The sequence below is a fragment of the Rousettus aegyptiacus genome, unplaced genomic scaffold, assembly GCF_014176215.1.
Source record: "Rousettus aegyptiacus isolate mRouAeg1 unplaced genomic scaffold, mRouAeg1.p scaffold_m13_p_12, whole genome shotgun sequence".
NCBI classification, from domain to species: Eukaryota; Metazoa; Chordata; class Mammalia; order Chiroptera; family Pteropodidae; genus Rousettus; species Rousettus aegyptiacus.
In genome coordinates, this window is record NW_023416287.1 from 21,231,692 (window position 1) to 21,255,392 (window position 23,701).

The 23,701-nt window shown below is 38.0% G+C and overlaps 1 protein-coding gene and 1 pseudogene across 2 annotated transcripts in view; one reads left to right on the top strand and one right to left on the bottom strand.

The window, feature by feature from the left end:
• CSNK2A1 (casein kinase 2 alpha 1) overlaps window positions 1-19,117 on the bottom strand; it is a 42,617-nt gene extending 23,500 nt beyond the window's left edge. The window contains exon 1 of one of the 2 annotated variants that reach the window (XM_036229554.1): window positions 18,977-19,117. The gene's annotated coding sequence lies outside the window, so the exon portion shown is untranslated. The remainder of the gene's footprint in view (window positions 1-18,976) is intronic. The other variant, XM_036229555.1, reaches the window with a different exon arrangement.
• Window positions 654-772, top strand: LOC118610527 (annotated as a pseudogene).
• Window positions 19,118-23,701: the final 4,584 nt, after the last annotated feature.

Below are 23,701 nucleotides of genomic sequence, written 5' to 3' on the forward strand. Positions count from 1 at the left end.
TCCAAGTCTTTTCATTCCTACAGAACTTAACACTTTCTACACCTTGTATACAGTAGTCTTTCAAACCTTAATTTCCCTATTAGACCCTTGGCTCCCTGAAGCCAAGGCCAAGTCTCACTTATCTTTTTACTTTACAGTACCCAGCTTAAAGCTTTGCATTTTGTAGAATGCACAGTAAATATATTGATCGAATCAAAGCTTTTTTTTTTTTTTTAATGAAATGAAAATGAAATTGCCTCCAACTTCTAGTCATCTAGGATACAGCTAGGAGAACTGGAAGACCAACTCAAGGGTTCTTGAGCAATTGTTCCCTTCGCTGTCTCTCCCTCCATTACAGCTTCTTCTATTAAATAAGAGGCACAGTTCAGATTAGTCTTTCCCCCTCCACAACAATTAAATTAAGGAATTTAATTTTTGCAATTATTTGGAAGTCTGGAAAAGTGTCCGAGTCCTGAATATCCTCAAGGTTAATTCTCCTATCCACTATTCGTCATACAAGTATACTTTAAGAAAAAGTATTACCTTTCCTAATAATTTCCATTTTAAATGACCTTACTTAATCCTTATTGATTCCATGTAATTGCATCAAAGGAGGTATAACTTTAGTGGCTAATCACTTCAGATCATTACTTCTACCTAAAAAAGCCCTCAGAGTCTATGGCCATGCCACCCTGAACAAGCCCAATCCCGTCTGATCTTGGAAGCTAACCAGGGTCAGGCTTGGTTAGTATTTGGATGGGAGACAACTCAGGAAGACCAGGTGCTGTAGGTGTGTAAAAAATAAAATATAAGGGATTGTAAAATAACAAGGCTCTTGCAATCTGTGAGGTCAACCAAGGTTTGCCTCACCTAAAAAAATAAATAAATAAAATTAAAAATAAAATAAAAAGCCCTCTGAATGACTCTGAAGACATGGCTGAGTTTTGTTCATTCATTTAATCTACAAAATCCAATCAACTATGAAAAATTATCTAGTTGACATAATTTTCCCTACTCAAGTCAGACTACACCTATAACCAAAGATGATTACATGGCTCTGCTTGACCCATTCTTTGTACAGTGCCAAGGAAATGGAAACTTCATTAAACAAGGCTAAAATATGCACTGCCAAAATGAGAGGTTTATTGACATAAATGAAATATAACACAATTAATTTCAATAAAAACTCCTCTTGCCCTCTTTAGCCAGTTTCTCCCTCTAATATTTTCTGTTCCATGTGATTTCTGTTTTTCAATCTGGCAAGTATAAAGAAAATTAGAGGCTTAGTAAGTGGTCTAACACCAGATAACTGCACAGTCTGATTAGTCATTTGTGCTAACGTATTTTTAGAGATGAATTTTCTAATATTAGAACTGTAAAACATTATTCCGGAACTTTAAATTTAAAAAGTCTTATTTTCAAACTGAATACAGCTTTATTAGTTCTTGTAACCCTAATGTTTTTAGGTCTCCACTTAAAAAAAAAAAAAAATCCTCCTACCAACCCTAAATCAACTATAGTAAATGAACAAGAGCTAAAAACCATCGAGATAGAACAAAGATTTCTATAGCACTGTCTACATGACTTAGGCCTGCCTGCCTGTTGAGAGGAAAAGCAATTGTATAAGGAAAATGACACCTTTTACACACTGCTGCAGAGAATGAACTTTTATTCCTAGCATAACTTGGTAAGAGAGAAACAAAATTTGTGGAATAAACTCAGTAAGAAAATAACTGTTACTGCTTTGTTTTAGAAGCAGACAAATATTGAGTCATACAAACTTGACTTTTCCCCTTTCAAAAGTGGCACTGCTTAGAAGGCCATGTGAACACAAGAAAGCATAAGTAGTTAATACTATCTGAAACTTATTCCACAGGTGCCTTTAATTTCCAATACTCCATTCTTTTTCAATCAAGAGCAGAATGTTCACTCAGTAAGCATTTACTGAACATTTACCACGTGCCAGGAAATGTGTGCCTGTTGCCAAGAAGGGATTCTTTCTCTAGGCTCTAAAGAATAAAGAGAAAATATCTCTGCCCTCCGACATAGAAAACAGACCATTACAATCTCATGTGATCAGTCCTTGAAAGAATTAAGTCAGGGTGCTCTGACTTAAGGAATTTAAGTCACCCACCAACCTATGATCACTCATTCAACAAATATTTATGAAGTACTCTCAATACCTGAGGAAAAGCTATCAGGGCAAAAATAACATCTAGGTTTAGTTTTGAAGAACACACAAGAATTATTCAGATGAACACTAAAACAAGAAATTGTAAAGCACAATATTTTAAGCAAGTTAAGAACTTTAAAACACCTGTAATTTTCACCCCAAAATTACCAAAGGCTGGTACATCTTGTTATTCTCTATAAGATCAGAAACCCTTTTATATCTGATTCTGAGAGTACTGGTGTACTCTACTCAACTGTTACTGTGTGTGCCTGAAATAAAAAATTAAATCATTAATTCACAAGCATTGCAATTCAGATCTCATTCTCTTGTTGTCTTCACTCTTCATAAAAATTAGTTTTTACTGCAGAGGTCACAGAGCAAAATTCCTAAAAAAAAGACAACTAAGGGGTGTAGATGATCCCTGAAAATGTGATTAGAGCTTCTCAGTTTTCAAAGTTAAAAAACAAGATATTTGCAGATAATTTGCCTGTTTTCAGTAATGGTGGACTAAGTTATTTGGGTCAACCCTCCCACTGTGGCTAACTCAAGAGAATAGATTAAACACACACACCTTCTCCCCTTTCTATCTCTTCCATATTCTAAAAAACAAACAAAAACAAACAAAAACAAACAAACAAAAAAACCAAAAATAGATTAGCAATTATAACCAAAAGTGAAGAGAAATGAGAACTCAAAGAAGCAAACAAGGAAGCCCAATGGGTCTTTGTTTATCTCTGAAAATTAGAATTTTGTTCTGACAGAAACCAAAGCCTAAGGCCCTCACAAGGTGAAGAGTCCAATAATTAGAGAACCTCTCCATAATGGACTGAGATTTCAGAAGGTTACAACCTTAGGGTGAGAGTAAATGGAGAGTAGAAAATCGAAAGAATAATTACAGTCCTATAGAGGAAATATCAGATTTGAAACTTGTTTTAAGGTGGTCCCTGGACCAGTAATGTCCACAGATACCTGACGTGAGTAGGCTCTCTATGGAGGAAAGTACCTTGCTACTACGTATGCACCTCAAATGATTCCTACAAATAATTTTTCAAATACAACACCCAGCTTGTAACCAAAGATAACTAACTAGGCACTGAAGGAGGACTCCAAGACTAAAATCTGGCAGAAAAACAGACAACAGAGAGACTTCTGATCTTATCAGACTCAAACTATGCTTATTGGAAAAAGATAAATTTCAGAATATATGCAAGGACTAGGATACTTTAAGCAGATTTCAAAAAGTTAAAGAACAAAATAGAACTTCCAAAAAAACCTGAAATTGACTAACAGTAGATTCAACAAAGCTAAAGAGAAAAACTAAGGAACTCAAAAATAGGTTAGACATCCACAAAGTAGCAGCAAAGTCAAAACTATGAAAAAATAAAAGAAATAATACTATACTTGAAAGAATAATTGGTATTCGAAGAAAAGGAGAAAACAGAACAGGACAAAGGCAATATTTGAATAGGTTAACAGTTGAGAATTTCCCAGAAGCAATCAGACACAATCATATTCCAGAAGCCAACAAGATCAATAAAAAGAAATTCACAACATATAACAAAATAGTAGAAAAACCAAAGACACAGAGAAATCTGAAAACAAGCAGAGAAGAGATTACATTCAAGGAAGCGACAGAACAGTTGATCTTCCAAAAGCAACATGAAGCCAAGATAATTTAATATCTGCAGTGTGCTGAGGGAAAAAAACTGCCAAATTAAAATTCTATATCCAGTAAATCTCTCTAAAGAAAGAATAATCCCATCTAGGAGGTTTGAGTTGAGAAAATAAAGAGAAAAAAAGAGGAAAATATATGGAAAGCTCAAATAAATATTGATTAATGATTAATAATAGACTTTGATATGTTATGACTCCAAGTTATTAATATCTATGATGGTATTTATTTGCAGAACAAAAATACAGGGTATTTCCAAACTAGAAAAGGGGGAAAAGGGGTAGAATGATAAAAAGAATCCAAAAGAATGGCAGGAAAAGAAAAAACTCCAGAACATAAGACACACAGAGAATGTTAAAACAGAAATATGGCTAGTTATATTAAATACATACAAAATAAATTAGCCAAGTAAAAGACAAAAACTGTCATACTAGATTAAAAAGAAATTCAAATGAACCAGAATAACCAAAACAGTTTGAAAAATAAAAATAAAGCTGGAGGAATCACACTAAATAATTTTTTTTTTTAATGTCTACAGCAGTACCTGGTATTCCTAGGTGGTCTCCCATCTAAGTACTAACCAGGCCTGACCCTGCTTAGCTTCCGAGCACACTATCTAATTTTAAGACTTATTCCAAAGCTACAGTTATTAAAACTGTATGGTACTAGCAAAAGGATAACAGATCAATGAAGAGCATAGAAACAGACCCACACAAATATGGTCAATTGATTTTTGACAAAGCAACAATTGTAGGTCAATGGAGAAAGGATAATCTTTTCTATAAATGTTTTGGAAAACTTGGACACCCATATGCAAGATCATGAATATCAACTTACATCTCACACCTTACATAAAAAAGGACTTGTATCTATAATATATAAATAATTTAATTAAGAAAATAACCCAATTAAATAATGGGCAAAAGACCTGAAAACACTTCACAGAAGATATATGTATAAGAATATGAAAATATGTGCCATATTTTTAGTCATTAGGAAAATCTACAGATCTATTAAAATGGTTTAAATTTTAAAAACTGACAATTCTGAAAGCTTGCAAGGATTCATTGTAACGAACTACATAATTCATTCCTGGTGGAATGTAACATGGTACAGCCACGCTGGAAAACAGTTTGGCAGTTTCTTATAAAGTTAAACATACACTTACCATACAACCCAGCATACCCACTCCTGGTATTTACTCAAGTGAACTGAAACCTACATTCACACAAAAACCTGCAAGAGAATGTTAATCGCAGCTTTATTTATAATTGCCAAAAAAAAAAAAACAAAAACAAAAACAAAGAAACAAAGATCTCTCAACATGTGAATGGATAAACAAATGGGGGTACGATCACACAATGAAAAGCTCTTGATTTATACAAAAACGTGGATGAAGCTAAAAAAGACAGATCCAAAAAGCTACATATTGTTCCCATTTATATGACATCTGGCAAAGGCAAAACCATAAAAACAGAGAAAAGATGAATGACTGCACCGTAGCAATGAAACTGTTCCTACTGAGAGCACCTAGAAGCAGTATCAAAAAGTAGTGCCCAAATCATGGTTTCTCAAACTTTTATCCAATAAAAAGAACAAGGGCTCTGGCAAAATGGCTGATTCTAGGATTGGGCAGGAAAAATGTAAGATAGCCTGGCAAATCTTGTACTTGAAGGGACATGGGAGCCAACCTGAAAGAACTCCAAACTGTCAAATCTCGAATAATTTGAATAAAATAATGAATAGTATTAGATTGTAAGTAAATATCCATGAGTCCATACTACATACATTAAATAAAAATTTTAAATCTTCTGTAATAAGAATCCCAATTTATACATGTAGAAGAAATAGAAAATCAGCATTAGATTAGCAGATGAACTGCTGTAGGCAAAAATCTACTGACAGATACTAAAATTGTTGAGTAAAACTTTTAAGAGAAACAGGACACTTGCATAGCCTCTAAGTATCTCCTCCAGGATATCGATTGATTACTAATGTTTTTAACATATACCCCAAAATTATTTATGAGCCTCTCTCGAAGAGGTGGAGCTCAGTGTTTCTCCCCTTGAAGGTGGGTTAGACTTAGGAAAGCCCTTCTAATGATTAAGTATGGAAAGGGAGATATAGGGTTAACTCTACAGTGGAGAATCTGGCAGTCACTATCTAAACATCACTGAAGATACATTATATTGACATCAACTAATCTTGATACCTGGTGATGAGAAGGACACACTACCTCTTGATATTCTTCTCAAATATCCATAACCACAATCTAGTCATGAGAAAATATCGATCAAACCTAAATTGAAGGACATAATACAAATCTCACCAGTCTTCTCCCAAATTGTCAAAGTCTTAAAAATCAAGGAAAGACTAAGAAACTGTTAAAGACTGGAGGAGACTAAGGAGACATGATGACTAAATGTAATGTGGTGTCCTGGATTGGATCCTGGAACAAAAAAAGGATGTAACTGGTAAAATCTAAATAAAGTTCTTAGTTAATAGTATTGTTATCAATGTTAACTTCTTAGTTTTAATAAACTGTCATGGTCATGTGAAATGTTAACATTTGGGGAAGTTGACTGTAGGGTATATAAGGATTCTATTTTTGCAACTCTTGTGTAAATATAAAATTATTTCCAAATTACAAGTTAAATACCGACAATACGAGGTGCTAGAGAGGATGTGCAACAATACTCTCATACACTGCTGGTGAGAATGCAAAATGGTATTCCAGAAAAGTTTGGCGGTTTTCTTATAAAGTTAAAATTGCATTTTTCACATGCCCCAGCAATCCTGCTCATAGGGGTATTTACCCTAAAGAAATAAAAACTTACATTCATAAAACCTTATACACATACATTTATAGAAGCTCTATTCATAATCAAAGCTCTACTCATAACTGTTAAATGGATAAACGAACTGTGGTCAATTTTATACAATGGAGTACTACTCAGCAATAACTAGGAACTTTGATGAATCTCAAGCAATATGCCAAGTGAAAGCTAGTCTAAAAATATTATATATTGTTTGATTCCATTTATATAACATTCTTGAAAAAATAAAACTAAAGTAACTGAAAACAGAATAGTGGTTGCCAGAGAATAGGGGTGGGAAACAGTGTGACTACTAACGGTTTGGTGTCCTTGGTTGTGATATCGGTTATCTGAATCTATGAGTGTTAAAACGCAAGGAAATGTACACACAAAGAATAAATTACGACCAGTTCAATCAGTATTGTACCTAGGTATCATTTTACAACCTCTGTTCTGTCCTAATGTCTTTCTCCTGCACAGCTTAACACTTCCAAAACACTCTTAAAAAGTTACAAACTCTTTAAATGTTAAGCATTTAAAAGTATTCTGTTCAGATTCACAGCCCATTCATTCTGCTCCACAGCAAGCATCTATGTTCTATTTGGCTTACACAGTATTCCCCCCACCCCAATTTTAAAAATTGAGATAAAATCCACATAATGTAAAACTCATCATTTTAAAGTGCACAATGCAGTGGGTTTTAGTATATTCACAATGCACACTCTTCACCACCATCTGATTTCAGAATATTTCCATCACCCAAACAAGTAACACAATATCCCACAGCAAACATTCTTAATACCCTCCTGCCCTCCTCACAACTGCTAGCTTGCTTTCTGTCTCTATAGATTTGCCTATTTTGCACATTTTATATAAATGAAATCATAATATGTGACCTTGTGTCTGGCTTTTTTCATTTAGCATGGTGTTTCAAGGTTCATCCATGTTGCAGTTTTATTCACAGTAGTTCATTCTTTTATGGCTAAATCCACTGTATGGGTATACCACACTCCGTTCATCCATTCAAGAGTTAATGGTCATTTGGTTGTTTGCACTTTTTGGTCATTATGAAAAACACTGCTGTGAACATTCTTATACAAGTGTGACTTAGTTGCCAACACTAAAAAAAAAAGTTAACCTTCAGTTTCTCAAAAGGAAGAAGAGAAGGCAAGTAGGTCTATGTGTCTCATAACAATGATTCTGCACATCTAAACTGACAAAATCACTCCCATCTACTGAGTTGTGATTATCCAACAATGAGCTCTAAAACCCATTCACTGGTTTTACACAGGTAAATCTGGACAACTCTATTCGTTTACTTACTATTCTATCTACTGTGGGTATTTGAGTTAGCAATCTCTGCTCTAACTATATTCATTTATAAAATAATTAAAACTATATATTTTAGAAAGGTAACTAGGAAAAAAATATGAGCAAAGAAAATATTCAGCATTACCACATGCAATGGCAAGCACATTTAAGTTTTCAATTTAAGACTATTTGCTCCTTGATTTAGTTTCCATTATTAGTTCAATGAGAACTTAAAAAACCCACCTCAGAGTATTTCACAGTATGCCTTTTGCCAATTAAGAAATACAGAACTGACCATGGATTTACAGAAAAGTACTCCTGGTCAACACACCTTTTCCATTCTCCAACAGCGTTCCTGGCTTACCTCTTCCATCTAGCACTGCCAATGTACTGTTTACACATCCATCTCTAGCTAAACACAGCTCCAAGGGCAAAGAACAGTTTATCTTCAGGAGTCTACTACAGAGGCTGTTATATAAAAGATGGTCCAGAAATATTTGTTGAAAGACTAATATTGTGCCAAATGATAAATCAGGCAAATGTTACAGTAGTAAAAATAATGGAAGGGGAAAACTGTTATTTGGACAATACAAATTATGACACAGAAAAATGGAGTTCATCGATGAGATCAGATGTCCAAGAACTCCCTTTAAGTATATATAAAATAGTCTGTGCAGGTTTAAAAAACAATTTTTTTTTTTTGAAGAAATTCTTCAGCTTTTATTCTAGGCTCAGAGGAATCTGTAAACCCCAGTAGAAGAATTAAGAATGGCTGAGCTAGACAAAAGGAAACATACATGTTTTTTAACACTGTAAAATATCTATTTTAGAAGATTAACTTGATAATTTACGTAAGTATTAAAATATTAAGTTTCTCAAACTAAGTATATCCCATTCTTTCCTTAAGAAAGAGAAGACAATGTATCCTAGGCTTCAATTTATGTTCCAGCATGAGACCCAAATTTGATTGATGAAAGATTAAAATGTTAGCTTCAGAAAAAGATAGAGTGGTATTCAGTCAGTTGGGTGAGGACAATGATTTTACACAAGGAAACTTCATTTTTGCTTCACATTACTTGCTTAAAAAAATAAGAATTTAAAATTTCTTCATAACGTCCAAACTTAAATTGTTTAGAGTCTTACATTTTTAACTATATCTCTTGAATAATGAGTGGAATGAGAATTGAATTACATGAGGGTCAGCGATACATCTTAAAATGTTCTTTTCTAAACATAAAGCCAAGATTACTTTAAGATTGCGGGCCTCTTGAATCTTAAAACTGTTAAGATACCATTACTGAACTTTCTAAATTAATGCTTACAGCTTTTCAAGAAATCAAAACACAAAGAGAAAATATTTGTATGGCACACTGGGATAAATTATCGAGACTTTCAGACCTAAGGTTATTGGTTTGGATGCCGTTGTACCCTGCACAAATGGCCAGAGGGCTGAGGGGACCAATATCTGCACATCCGTAACTCCTGATATGGTACCTTGGCTGAAAAACTGGTTTAAATAACCTATAGAGATCACAAGTTGAACAGTCAAAATCCATGCAGTAGGTTATTTCAAGAGCTATGCAATTATCTTTGCAGCTTTCAAGTACAGCCCAGATATACCACTAATGAACAACCATTTCTTCTGGGAGATCATCTACAAATACAAATTAAACCTCCTAACCCTAGCTTGAAAAATATAAGCTAAAAGAAAACAACTTAGTGGTAAAAATGAATGTAAGCTTAAATGAAGTTATCTTTTTCCTCCACTTTATAATGATTCTACTTTTCTACTAACATGGCCAACAATATTCTATCTAACCAATACCATATAAAGAGTGGTGTTTTTGTTTTTTAAATTGAGAAAAACTATACAGGTAAAAATGGTTAACAATTAGCTCGACAGTTTCTATAACACATTTTGACCTTCAAATCCCAAGACTCCAAGTGCACATTGAGTAAATAAGAAAATTACCTGTTTGAAGCCAACGGTTTTTTCTGGTCCTGTTAAGGGGCTGAACTCAGAATATAAATATTTACAAGACCTGATAACTTATTAAGTTACTGCCTGTACAAACTGGCCCAATATTTAAGACATTCTAACATACCACTGGGCATTGTTTTTATTCCTATCTACAAAATTTACAACATGCTTGTTTTAAAAGGCAATTTCTATAAAATGAAATAAGCAAGTATGGAATACAAAAAAACATTACCATTTGGGTCTTCTGTGTGAATTTTATTTCTCCACCTTTAAACCAGTAAAGGAATCAAAGTATCGACGTTACATAAATAACATAGCAACAGCCTCTTCCAATGAAGGGAAGTATTATTTAAGCAGTTTCGTCTGAATGGATAGTTGGTTCTATCTCAAACCGTTAACATAAGTTTGAAGTCCAGTATTGTCTCCAATAATACAAAATACAATAAACGATGGGGAAAGTCATCATCTGTGTATCTTTTCACCAGGCAACACAAGCAAAATAAAGTCACCATGTGAAAATTTATTCCACTGGCCAAAACCCTTTGGAACCGATAGATAGAAAACTTCATTTGAAACCTAGAGTAATGTAAAGTATCACACGGCTACACATGTAATATTGCTATCATTTTAAAGCCTCTTATAAGCCAGGCATGGTATGAGATGTACATTTCCATTTTAGAAATAAACAGGTCCAGAGGTTAAAATAACCTGCCAAAAGTCACAGGATTACTAAGTGGTGAAAGCTAGATCTGAACCCAAGTCTGTTTAGGATTCAAGACCTATATAGGTTATTTTCACTAATTCGACCCTATTCCCCTAATTCTACACACTGATTCAATAAGTGCCTATACTAATACAATGAAATGGGTTGCTTTAAATTTGGAGGCAAGGTGAGGGATACGAGTTTAACCATCAGGAGTATTCATTTTTCTCTTATTTGAATGGGCTGGCCACAATGACACAATGGCATAAAAATCTGATTTTAAAAGATGGCGGGGGGGGGGGCCCTCCAAAACAGATGACCATTTGTATTCTATACAGTCATAAATACCTAGAACACTTCAACTACTTTACGGTATTGATAAAGACAAGTTCTTCCTCATACACTGCTGGTGAGACTGCAAAACTAAGAATTGATCTACCATATGATCCAGCAATCTAGTGTGTATTTACCCCAAAGACTTGAAAACTCATATCCATAAAGATATTTGCACACCGATATTCATAGCAGCATTATTCATAGTGGCCAGGACATGGAAGCAAACTGAAGTGTCCTACGATAGATGATTGGCTAAAGAAGTTGTGGTACATATGTACAATGAAATATTACTCAGCCATAAGAAGATGAAATACTGCCATTTGTGGCAACATGGATGGACCCTGAAATAATCATACTAAGCGAAATAAGCCAGACAGAAAAAGTTGAAAATCACATATCTCTTTTATGTGAGATATAAACCTAAAAGCAACAAATAAACAGGACAAGCAAACAGAGACTCATGGACATGGACTATAGACTAGTGGTTACCAGAGGGTAGGGGGAGGGAGAGGTAGATGGGGTAAAGGGGGTCAAATATAGGGGGATAGAGAGAGGGTGAAGTGGGTAAAGGGGATCAAATATATAGCAGCTGAAGGAAACTGGACTTTGGGTGGTAAACACAAAATAGAATATACAGATATGAAATTGTAATGTACACCTGAAAATTATATAATTGTATTAACCAATGTTACCCCAATAAACTTAAAAAAAAAAAAAAAAAAAGACGGGTTCCTGCTTTACCAAAGGAGTGTATGATTTAAGAATACACAGCAAACAAGAAAGCAAGTTAGTGCATTATGTAAGAGAGTAGGACATACAGAAGATGTTAATGCAGGAAAAAGTTCTTCAAACATATCTCTAATACACAATATACAAGTAATTCCCACTGGGAAATAAGACCTCTGATCCGGCCAGGTTCACAAGTTTATAGGTGAGCAAATCTTGAACTTTTCCCCAAGAATGAGATGGGAATATTCACTTTTTTTTTTTTTACCTAGAAGCAAGAGAACCCTATATTCACCAAGACTAGATAACCACTGGCAATGTGCACTGTACATGAGTAATGGCGACAATCTATACTGGGCTTGAATTACATACTGACCCACCCCTAAACAGCAGCAATTCAGTACCTCACCCACAGCCATAACAGAAGCAGGAAGCACAGGTCAAAGGCCTCATTAAAAAATAAGAACTCTTGGCAGCAGAAAATGAAAATAAAGAATAAAGAGTAGCAGCACTGACAATGAACACATTGTCTTCACGGACAGGAAAAGGAAAGAACTCATATTAGCCAGGCACCCAACATTTCATAAAATCATCTCCTTTAACCCTGAGATAACATTATCTGGTGCTTTAGTTATTAATCCTTGCAAGAAAACTAAGAGAAGTACTACAAATTCCCATTTTACAGATGAAGAAACTGAGGTTAATAAGTTGTCCAAGGTAGTAATCTAAGGCTTGAGAGAGGTTAAGTAATTGTCCTCGAACTTGGTCTGTCTCACTCCAAAGCTGGAATTCTTTCCAACTATCTTGTTGCCCCCAACCACCACCGACCCAGCAATGTCAGTTAAAGAATTCCATTAAGAATGAGAAATTCTCACACACACCTCTCCAATTCCTGTAGCTGTCTCAAAAACTTATATGTGAGATACAAAGCCAATAGGAGTTTTCATAAGAAAACATATCAGAAAGCTACTAAGTTGTAGAATGATATATGGGTTAATACAAAATGTCCTCAATTGTAAGCTTGAGAACAGGGACAACCTAGAGATCCTTAGCACAGCACCTACCTAAAATGTAGCAGGCACTCAGGGTCTGTTGAAAGAGTAACATCTTTTGACTGGTTATAAATTCAATAGCCCGAAATGGCTATTTTGTACTTTTTGGTAGGACATGATTAAATTATTTAGGAAAATAATTTACCCATTAATTTTTAAGAAGGTTGCTTTCTTGAATTTTGTAGAATGTTAATTAGATAATTAAATTGAGAAATGCCTATTAATCCATTAGGCATAACTTCGGGAAAATTCCGTGTTCACTTTTCCAAGCACATTAAAATGTTTCAGCTAATAAAAACCTATCAGAAATATCTGCAAGACTAGAAAGTGTAAAAAAGAAAAAAGTGGCCAACATAAAGGCATTTAAGATGTAGCACATTTAAAATTATAAAAGATCACTTTACGTATACCATGGTACTTAACCCTAAAGCCCTCACTTCAGATAACACAATTATTTTCTATGCATGAAAACACTACATCACTAATGTAAAAAAAAAGCTTGCCCACCATACCAAAGTTACTAAGTAGGTCTCTTATGTCTAAGAAACATTTCTGTTTTACTGTAGAAACCAGCGAAATGCCACTCCTAATATGATATTGTGAATTCATTCACTTTAAACTTTTTAAAAAAGACTCAATCCTTGATTTCTATAATGTATAAAAAAGAAGTTTGGTCAAGTTACAAAGTTTCTTTTCCTTAATAATCCTAGAGGAACTTCATTTGAAGAGCTGGCTGGCCTAGATTTCTACAACTAAATGATATACTACTTTTGAAATTATTTTAGGAGTTCAAAGAATTTAGGTGTATGAATATACTAATACTCTCGTGAAACAAATTTGGTCCAGGTTACCCACCGAATTGTGATAGACCAAAGATCAAATCCAGTTTCTCATTTTAAATTAAGTATCACAAGCATTACCTTAAAATGCTAAGTCCTTACCTAACCCAACGCCAAATCATCAGTTCTCAATTTCTGAATGTGTACAAATTGTACTGTATTATTTATGCAAAAGTTGTCATATAGTTGTCAAAACAATTATCATAACCATTATAGCAGTCAACATCTTATAAGCACTTACTGTGTTAGGTACTGTGGTAAATAAACATTTTACACACTTTATCTCAGTACTCATGATGGCCCCACGAGGAAACTGAGGTACAGAGCGATAACCTGACCAAAGTAAAATATAGAAAGAGGGCAAGACAGGGGTGCACAGGAAATATACAGTAAATTCTCACTTAACATTGTCTATAGATTCTGAAACTTTAAGTGAAACGACATATAATAAAACCAATTTTACCACTGGCTAACTGATGTAAACAAGAATTAAATTCCTATGGCCTCTCGTTAACCTTCTAAATGAAAGGACGTTATTTGAAGACCTGCTGTAGTTCAAAAGCTATGAATCTCCAATGCCTGGACCAGGATTCAAGGCCAGTTTCTAGGGTTGAGATACTTGACCGAGCCACTTAACCTTCATGTGGCCCATTTCCTTTATTTTTAAACCCAAAAGGCAAACAGATAATCTCAAATGTCACTCATATCCTGAAATGCTGTTTGTAATCATTAATCAGGTAACTAACTCAAAAAAAAAAAAAAAAAAAGACAGTCTCATTTCTCTACGCTCTGAGGGCTCCCTAAAACTGAGAGTCCACCTTTTAGGAATCTAATCACTAGAATACTGTTGAAGAATGAAAAAGCTTTTCTTAAAAGCTAGAACTCGTTCTGCAATTATGATTCCAAAATCTGACTCTTAACCTCAAATGATGATGACAAGGAGAAAAGACCTCACAGCACCTTTGGATTAGGATAAGAAGTGTGAAAGAACACACAGACCACTGTATATAGGTAAAAATACATCACCCATTTATATCTCCTCTAAAAAATAGGAAATAAGTCTTCAAAAGGTTGTTACATAAACACATTGCTTTTTTCAGCCAATAAAATTTAATGAAGAAATTATGTCATTTATTGAAGATGTTTATAATAGGCATGGAAGAATCATCAATTTATAGAAATCCTACTAAAACAGCCTGTAGCTCTAGCATCTACATTTTACCAAGCTGGTCATCTAGCCCCTTCAAATTACATATAAAGGACAGTAACAGGTTATTTAAACATCAAGGAAGAGGCATAGGTTCCACTCAATGTTATTCTAGAAAATCTTCCAAAGACCAAATCACTTTACAGAATAATCTTTGCTGCTTCTGTTCTCTGGAAAATAATCCCAAGATTTTTAAATAAAATCAGCAAAACTCCTATTAGTTTTCCATTGTTGCCAAATTACCACAAACATAAAAACAATACAAATTTATTATCTCACAGTTTCTATAGATCAGAAGTCAGGTGAGCTTGGGTGAGTGGGTCCTCTACTTAGGTTCTTGCAAGGCCAAAAATCAAGGTGTCCACAGGGCTGTGTTCCTTGCTGAAAATGGAGAAATCTGCTTCCATTCAGATTTGCTGACTGAATTTAGTTCCTTTTGGTTGTAGGACTGAGGTTCCCAATTCCTTGCTGGCTGTCAGCTGGGGCTGCCCACATTCATTCTCACACTTCACATGTGGCCCCCTGTAGGCTGAGTCCCTTTCATGTATCAAATCTCTCTGATTCCAGCTGGAGAAAGTTCTCAGCTTTCATGGGATTAGATGAAACCTACCCAGAAAATCCAGGATAATCTGCAATAGGATAATTTCCTTTCTGCAAAGTTCCTTTACAGCCCAACACTACTTAATTTGGATTTCAGGGATTAGGGTATGGACATCAGGGTCATTCTACCTACCAAAGCCCACCCTCTGACCTCTCAATTCCAAATCCAAAAATCTCACCTAAAGTTCATCAAAAGTCCCAAATCTCACCACTAAATCAGGTGTGGATGAGGCTCTGGGTGTAATACATTAACTACAATCCCTGAGGCCCAATTCCTTAAAAAAAAAAAAAAAAAAAAAAAAGATTACAAACAACATACAATGGTGGGACAGGCATAGGGCAACAGTTATAGACATTCTGGTCCAAGCAGGAAAAATGTAAAACATATTCATCGGTCCAAAAGCAATTTCAAAATCTGAGCAAACTCCATTCCATTTCATGGCCAGGGAAAAATCTTCTGTGGCTTTCAGCGCCACTTTCCTGGGCTTTTGGTTCCACTCTCTTGAGTCACTGTTTGTTTTTTAAATGAAAAGCAGCACATTCACGCCTGAGTAGTTTACCAGCCTGCTTCCAGCCAGTAGAATATAGGGGGTTCAAGAGCCCTCCTTAACTTCCTACTGTCTCTTTCAACCCAAGCTGGCATTATTTCTATTAGTATAAAATCCTCAAGAACCTAGTACACTTTATCTGAATTTCACAAGAGTTCACTCCATTAGTTACATTCACAAATAAACCAGGGTGCACTTGGAAATCTCAGCTATATGTACAAGTTTGTCAGTTATAAATTATCTTTTCCACATAACCACAGGACCCAATTCTAAGCTTGTTCACTACGTAACAAGGATAGTCTTTTCCATTTTCCAATGCATACTTCACTTCCACCCAAGCCCTGATTAGCAGTCATTAACATCTATATTTCTACTAACAATCTGTTGTAGGCCTTCTCTTAAAAACACTGTTTTCCTGGCCTCCACTGCCACTTTCACATTTTTAGATAACAGGAGCCAACTCCTGGTACTAAAATCTATACTAGTCTAGTGTTCTATTGCTGCCATAACAAATTACCACAAACATAATGGCTCAAAACAACATAAATTTATTATCTCAGTTTCTGTAGGTGAGAAGTTGAGTGGGCTTGCCTATGTCTTCTGCTTAGGGTCTTGCAAGGCCAAAATCAAGGTGTATTCCTTGCTGGAAACTCTGGTGAAGAATCCACGTCCAAGCTCATTCAGACTGTTGGCTAAATTCAGTTCCTTATGGCTGTAGGACTGAGATCTCCACTTCCACGCTGTCAGCCGGGGCAGGTCTTTGTTACTATAGGCTGCCAGCACTCCTTCTCATGCTTTCCATGTGGCCCCTTCTAGCAACAGCAAATGGAGTCCCTCTCACGATTCAAAGCTCTGATTTCCCCTTTGCCCCATCTTTTAGCTCTCAGCTGAAGAAATTTCTCTGCATGTAAGGGCTCATGTAATTAGACTGGGCCTACCCACAAAATCCAGGCCAATCTTCCTATTTTAAGATTCTTAACCCTAATTTATCTGCAAAGTCTCTTTTATCATTTAACATATTTAAAGATTTTATGAATAAGAGTATGGACATCTTTTTTAGAGGGTGGGAGGCCATTCTGTATACTATAAACCCAACCAACCGTATGTAAGACTTTAAACTCAGTTCCTAAAGAAAATTTCTTTCTTCAAGAGTTGTGAAATAAAGGTGTATGTTAAGAGATAGTGACAATAGTAAAATCAAGGATTTACCAGGAAGAGAAGGGCTAGACAACAAGAAAGGCTTTAAAATGCATTGTGGAAAAGAAGCTGCCATTTGTTTCATCTCCAAACAGCAAGGAAATTGAACCATTACGCAGAAAGTAACCCACTGTTACCCCTTAAATGTGTGCTTCTCTCCTCTACTGTATTCAGTAGAAAAGGACATAATGGGCCTACACTGGCATTTAAAAAAAAAAAAAAGAAAATAATAATAAAAAAGTCTCTCCAGAGTGACCTAACTTTGAAATTAGTTACTAAATCAATCTAAGCAACTTCCAATTCTTTCATTCCTTCTTCAGGTCACATACCTTTCTCTAATAGAAATGAAAGTCATCTATTTCAAAGTCATAGAAGGACAAACCTACTCAGGTAAAACTGCAGGTGAAATTTTTTAAATGATATAGTCTTGATCTTTTAGCCCAAGGTCCGCGAAGACAGTTAAGCCAAATGACTCACAACAAAAACGCTGTAACTACAAATATAATATTCTGAAGCTTTACCTGCTGTCAGACTCTCAACCATAAATTTTATTTAGAACGTTAGAACCCCAAATATACCAGCTAGTCCCTTTTAATAATAGTGACAGGTAAGATATATTGAACACTTACTACCTGGCTAGGCACTGCGCTAAGCACTTGACACAAATTATCTTTACTCCTCACCATAAATTTATGACCTAGGGAATATTATCATCCCCATTTTACAGTTAAGAAAACTGAGGTTTACAGAGGTTAGGTCACACAACTAAGCAGTAGTGGCACTGATATTTGAGAACTCGGGCAGTCTGGTTCTTTACTACTGGGCCTATACTGTCACCCCTTAGATGGAATGAGGTCTTCCAACTCTTAGAAAAATCTTCCCTTTCTAGCTTTCTTTTCATTTCCTCTCTCTGCACACCTGTCTCATAGAAGGTAGTAGCTGAAAGGCAATCAAGACTTCTCAAATTAATTTGCCACCTCCTTTTCAGAAGTCTTTCATTCCCACCATCGCAATAGCCAAGAAGCAACTTCTCCTGACCCTGACTTTGCTTCCCAAAAACAAACTACAGAAGCTCCACCCATCACCTACCTGCCTAGCCTAGAAATGTTCCAAGGCTCCAAAACAAAACAAAAAAACAAAAACAAAAAAGTCCTACTGTTTCAAAAGGTCACAAACTAACATGTCTACTCTTTAGCCAACCTTTAATTCTACATACCCTTCCTCTTCCATCCAGGCTCCCAACTAACCCTTAACTCCAACCCGTTCTGCCTCACTTCGTGGTCCCTTCTGCCTTTCTCCTCAGTGACCTCAAACGGGGTTCTCTCCACCTTGCACCCCAGTCTGCAGGTGGGAAGCCCAGCCTCGCCCAGAGGGATCCTCAGAAGGCCCCCGACTCCAGTTGCTCTGCTCCGCGGGAAGGTTCACCCCACCCTACCCAGCAGGCACTACTCTCCTAGGCATCGGTCGCCAGCATCCCCCTGCGGCCCCACCCCACAAGCTCCCTTCCCCCTCTGTTGACCCCCTCCTCCAAGTTGCCCCCTAGTCCCCGCCCCAGAGCAGCCGTCTTCCCCCTAATAAGACGGACTCTCGAGCCAGTCCCCACCCTCGCATCAGCCTCTGCCCCCAAGTCTTGCTCACAGGACCGGGTTGGGGGGTGGCCCCGTGCCTCCCCGAAGGGCTGCAGGGGCCTCGGCCGGTGTGTGTGTGGGGGGGGCAGGGGAAGGAGACCAGCCGCTCTGGAGTTTGCTGGAAGCATAAGGGGCGGCTGCGCCCGGCAGCCTCATTCTGGGTCAACCTCTACTCGCGAACAACCTCGCTTGGTGGCTCCCACGGTACCTGTGGTGGAAGCAGCAGCGGCAGCGGCCGCTCTCCCCTCTCCTCACACAGACAATATGGCGGCGACGGAGGAGGAGACACACAGCTCGGCCGCCAGCCGCAGGGACCAGAGCGAGGCTGCAGCCACTGCTCCCGGAAGCGGAAGCCCCCTCCTACCAGGGGGCGGGGCGGGTCAGCTTCAGACTCCGCCCCCATGGTAATTGCGCTGAGTGCTGCCATGCCGGAATGTGCTATTGTAACCTGGGGTTCATTTCCGGATTAGAGCGCAAAATAGACGTTTTCGACGTAAAGCATAATAAAGAGACTTGCAATAATTAAGTGTGTTTTATTTCAGTACATTTAAGAACTGACGAAAGAAAGAACACGAACCTTCCCCTAAGTGTACAATTGGTTTGACCCAAGCTAAGATGGCGGTCCCTAGGTTTCCCGCACTTCACTCAGGTTACGAGACCCATCAGTCTACAAACCGGCCCGCCTTTCTTGAAAAGAAGCATGCGCAACCCGCAGATCTGTAGAGCGAAGCAGTTTGGGAGTTGAAGTCTCCTGCTCGGACCCCTCGTTTAAGGTTAGGGTTACAGCAGCACATTTTTTTCTGCTCAAACTTCGAGTTCGGAACAAGCGAACGAAAGTTGGACCGCAGGACTGGTGTGGCACAGGAGGCGTGGAGGTGACGATACTAGCCCTCTTAGAGTCTGACACCCAGTTCTTGTCTCCTACAGATGTCCTATCTAGAGCTGCCCATCTAGAATAATTTCTCCCTAGGGTCTGCACCGCCCCTGTCCTTGCCTGGGTAACCTCCCTAAACACCCAGAGGACATTTTTCTACCGAGCAAACCTGATCATGGCGTCTTCTTGGTTAAAAATCTCCCAAGGCTCTTTGTGCAACAAAGATAGCTCAAGCTCTCCTCTTGACATCCAAGTTCCCACATGGTTTGGACAACGCACAACCCCCTTCTGCCTCCCATTCTGCCCTCCCACCTTCAAATCCCTGATGCTCCCACCCAATAAAACTGCAGATCATTCCCGGGAAATATTCGTGTTGCCTCCCTGCCTTCGCCCTGACGATTCTTTATGTTAATGTCACCTCCCGAACTGGCTAACTTCTGTATGCCCATCGAAATAATTCAGGAGTCCTCTCCTCTGCGGATCTTTCCTCTCTTGAGCTCCCACAGACCTAGGCACCATCACTCAGCATCCAGATGGTCCCTAGCCTGTCTCTTTCATCAGACTATGACTCCCCAATGGACAGCTTTGGGTCTGATGATCATCTTGTCCCCTGAAGGCCTTTGTAAAAGCTGGTGTATGTAATTGTTACTGAGAGGAATTCAAGTGTTAGCCTCACCTCTGATGGGACATAGGTGTGAGGGCTGGAACAAGGATGAGGTGAGGAGGTAGGGTTATTTCGGTACCAGCTATTATCTTCAAGCTGCCTCAGAGTAGCTGCCTGGCTCAGAGATGGGCCTCCCCCACCCTCTCCAGTCCTCTTTTGGCAGTTTGTCAGCTGACTGGCACCTTTGCTCCCAAAGAGACAATTTCCTCCTGGGCGGGATGGGGGTGGTGGCTGCTGCAGACACAGTGATGGCCTCAAGGAGGTAGCCTCGACCTTTTCTTAGCCTCATCTGTGAGACAGGTCTGTGGCATCTGATCCCAATAGGCTGGGAATCCAAAGTGATGGTTGTCTGAGTGCCCTCAGGCTGGTCATTCCTCCTCTCTGGGCCTCCATTTCCCCACCTATGGACTGAGGAGGTTAGATAAGATGATCCTATGGTTTCCCTGAAGCCGCCTTTCAAGAAATGTCAGGCCTTCCACTTAGCTCTTGGACTATGTAGTTTTGGTTCTCATGGCTCCTTTTTCCCAATTTTGTTAGCATTTATTCAGTTTAAAGCTATTAATTACTCGCTATGAGCCAAACACCGTTAAGTGCTGGGGATGTGTTATGAGCAACACAGATACCAGTTCCTTATGGAGCTCACCTTCTCAAGTGAGAAACAAATAATGCACAGGTAAACAAATGAATAAGTGACAATTTCAGGTAGCAGTAAGTGCTATAAAAAGAATAAAAAACTTGAGTTTGAGTGGTTCAGATGGTCGCTCTGAGAAGGGAACAGTAAGAACGAATGTCCTGGGGCAGGAAAGAGCTTGATAAGTTTGAAGAAGGAGTCCAGGATGGCTGAAGCACTGTGAATGAGGGGTAGAAGGTAGGAAAAATGGTGGGAGAGGTGGTCAGGGCATTCAGGCCATGGTAAGGAGTCTGGGATTTCATGTGAGAAGCAGAGTATTTCCCAAGGCTTAACCCTACACCTTTCCTATAGTTTCAGTGTTTCCTACAGTGTTATTTTTTATGCTTCCGCTTAATTCCAGCCTCCATGACCTTACTCAGAGGGCTCACCCAAGCAATTCACATACAACCCTTAGTACAATGCAGGACACAGTTGAGACCCAAACCCTGCCATCTCCCAGGGCAGCCTGGTGTAGGTCTCTGATCCCAACAAGCTCTTAGTCTCCAATGTCCACTAGTTATGGAGCCTCCAAAAATCAGCTCAGTTATCTTTCACACTTACTCTTCCTGACCCCCTACATCTCTCAGAGAGATAATACGACATGCCCAAGGTCACATGCCAGAGATGGAGCTTGCATTTCAACCTGGGCCATACTCACTCATGCTCACTGTATTAAGAATCTAGATGTATCAACTTTCTATTGCTGCTTAACAAATCACTCCAGAACAGAGTGGCTTAAACCAATAATCGTTTATTTGCTTATGTTTGTGTGGATCGGTAGTTTGGACATGTTTCAGCTGGGACAGCTTTTTTCTGCTGTACATGGTCTTGCCTGGGCTTACCTTCCCCATTTGCAGTCAGTTAGCAAGTTGGCAAGCTGACTGGTTGTATATGGCCTCATTCACAGGTCTGGCTGCTGACTGGGCCTATGGCTTAACTGCTTTGGTCTTCTCCCTTTGGCTTCTTCAGAAAGCTAGCTCAGGCTTCCTCCCATGATGGCCTCTGAAAGGAAGAGAACAAAAGCAGCAAGGCCTCTTGAGGCCTAGGCTTAGAAGTGCTATAGGGTAACTTTCACTGCATTTTATTGATCAAAGCCCATCACATGCCAGTTCAGATTCAAGGAGAGAGAAATAGACTCTTTCTCTTGATTGGAAAAACATCAAGTCATACTGCAAACAGTCATCTATCTATACAGGAATGGGTGGAATTGTGGTCATCTTTGCAAACAACATACCACACTACATGACCATATGTATGGAATTGATTAAATAAATTATGGAACTATTAACAATCATAAGAATTAAGTTTTTGAGCACTTAGTATGTCTCAGACACTATACAACATACCATACATACATTAACTTAATCCTCACAATAGTTCTGTGTGGCAGGTACATAATCCTCACAATAGTTCTGTGTGGCAGGTACACTTATATCCCCATTTACAAAGTAAGTGCACCAAGTCTCAGAGAGGTTAAACAATTTGTGCAAGGCCACACAGCTAGTAGGTGGCCAAGCCATTAAAAAGAATGAAAGCAATTTAATATTCTGACATGTAAAGCTGACCCTGTCATACTGTTATGTGATAAAAAGCAAAGAACAAAACAAAAGTTTGGTCAGAAGACATTTAAAAACAATAATGAGTGGATGTATATGTGTTATATAGTTTTACATAAAGGCAGAGAGAATTTACCACAAACTATTGACAGAGCTTATCTCTGAAGAGAGGAAGAGGAGGGAACTTTTATTTTAAACACTTCTGTCTGCATTATACACATTTTTCTGTTTAAATTTTGAGCAACAAACATGAATTTTTATTTTAACACTCCATAAAGAAAAAAATCTTTTAAAATTGTCCTTCAACCTGTCTCTCACTTCTGTCTTTTTCTATTTGATTTTTACACTTACTGTTTTCTTCTTTTTTGACATTGCTCCAGCCTGGCTCCTTATCAATTCCGGCCTGAAGTTTTGTGACTGCCTCGGGGGTCCCTCCTCCCTCCCTCTCCCATGCATCCTACCACTGAATGCACGCTGCCACTGGAGAAAAGTTTATTAACCACCAGTTTTTTTCTTGCTCAAGAGTTTTCAATGGCATTGCATTGTCTTCAGGTGAAGTCCAAATCTCCCGGCCTGGGGCACATGGCATTTTTGTTGTTGTTTTGTACATGGTATTTGTAAATTTGACTTCGACTTAGTTGGACTCCAGCTCTATCATTTTCTGGGAGTATAACCCTGGTTGGACCAGTTATTTAACATCTCTGAACCTTACTTTCCTCATCTGCTGAAAGAAAGTAAAAGGAGAGAAAGAAGGAAGGAGAGAAAGAAGGAAGGAGAAAAGAGATAGTTTGGTTGGGAGGATGGGAGAAATGGGGATAAAAGTGTACCTGCCACACAGAACTATTGAGAGGATTGAGTTAATGTGTGTATGGTATGTTGTATAGTGTCTGACACATACAGAGAGAGAGACAGAGAGACAGACAGAGAGAGAGAGAGAGAGAGAGAGAGAGAGAGAGAGAGAGAGAAAGGAGATATAGCATAACTTATCATGTGGCAAATTAGATTACTGTTTAGTGACTGCCACTCTCTCTCCAACTAGAGGTGGTTGATATTTCCCTACTCCATATAATTTGCTTTGGCCAGTGGAATGTAGGCGGAAGTGACAATGTGCAAGTTCCTGCCTAAACCTTAAGAGAGCTCATGTTTTCCATTGTTCCCCTTGGAATGTG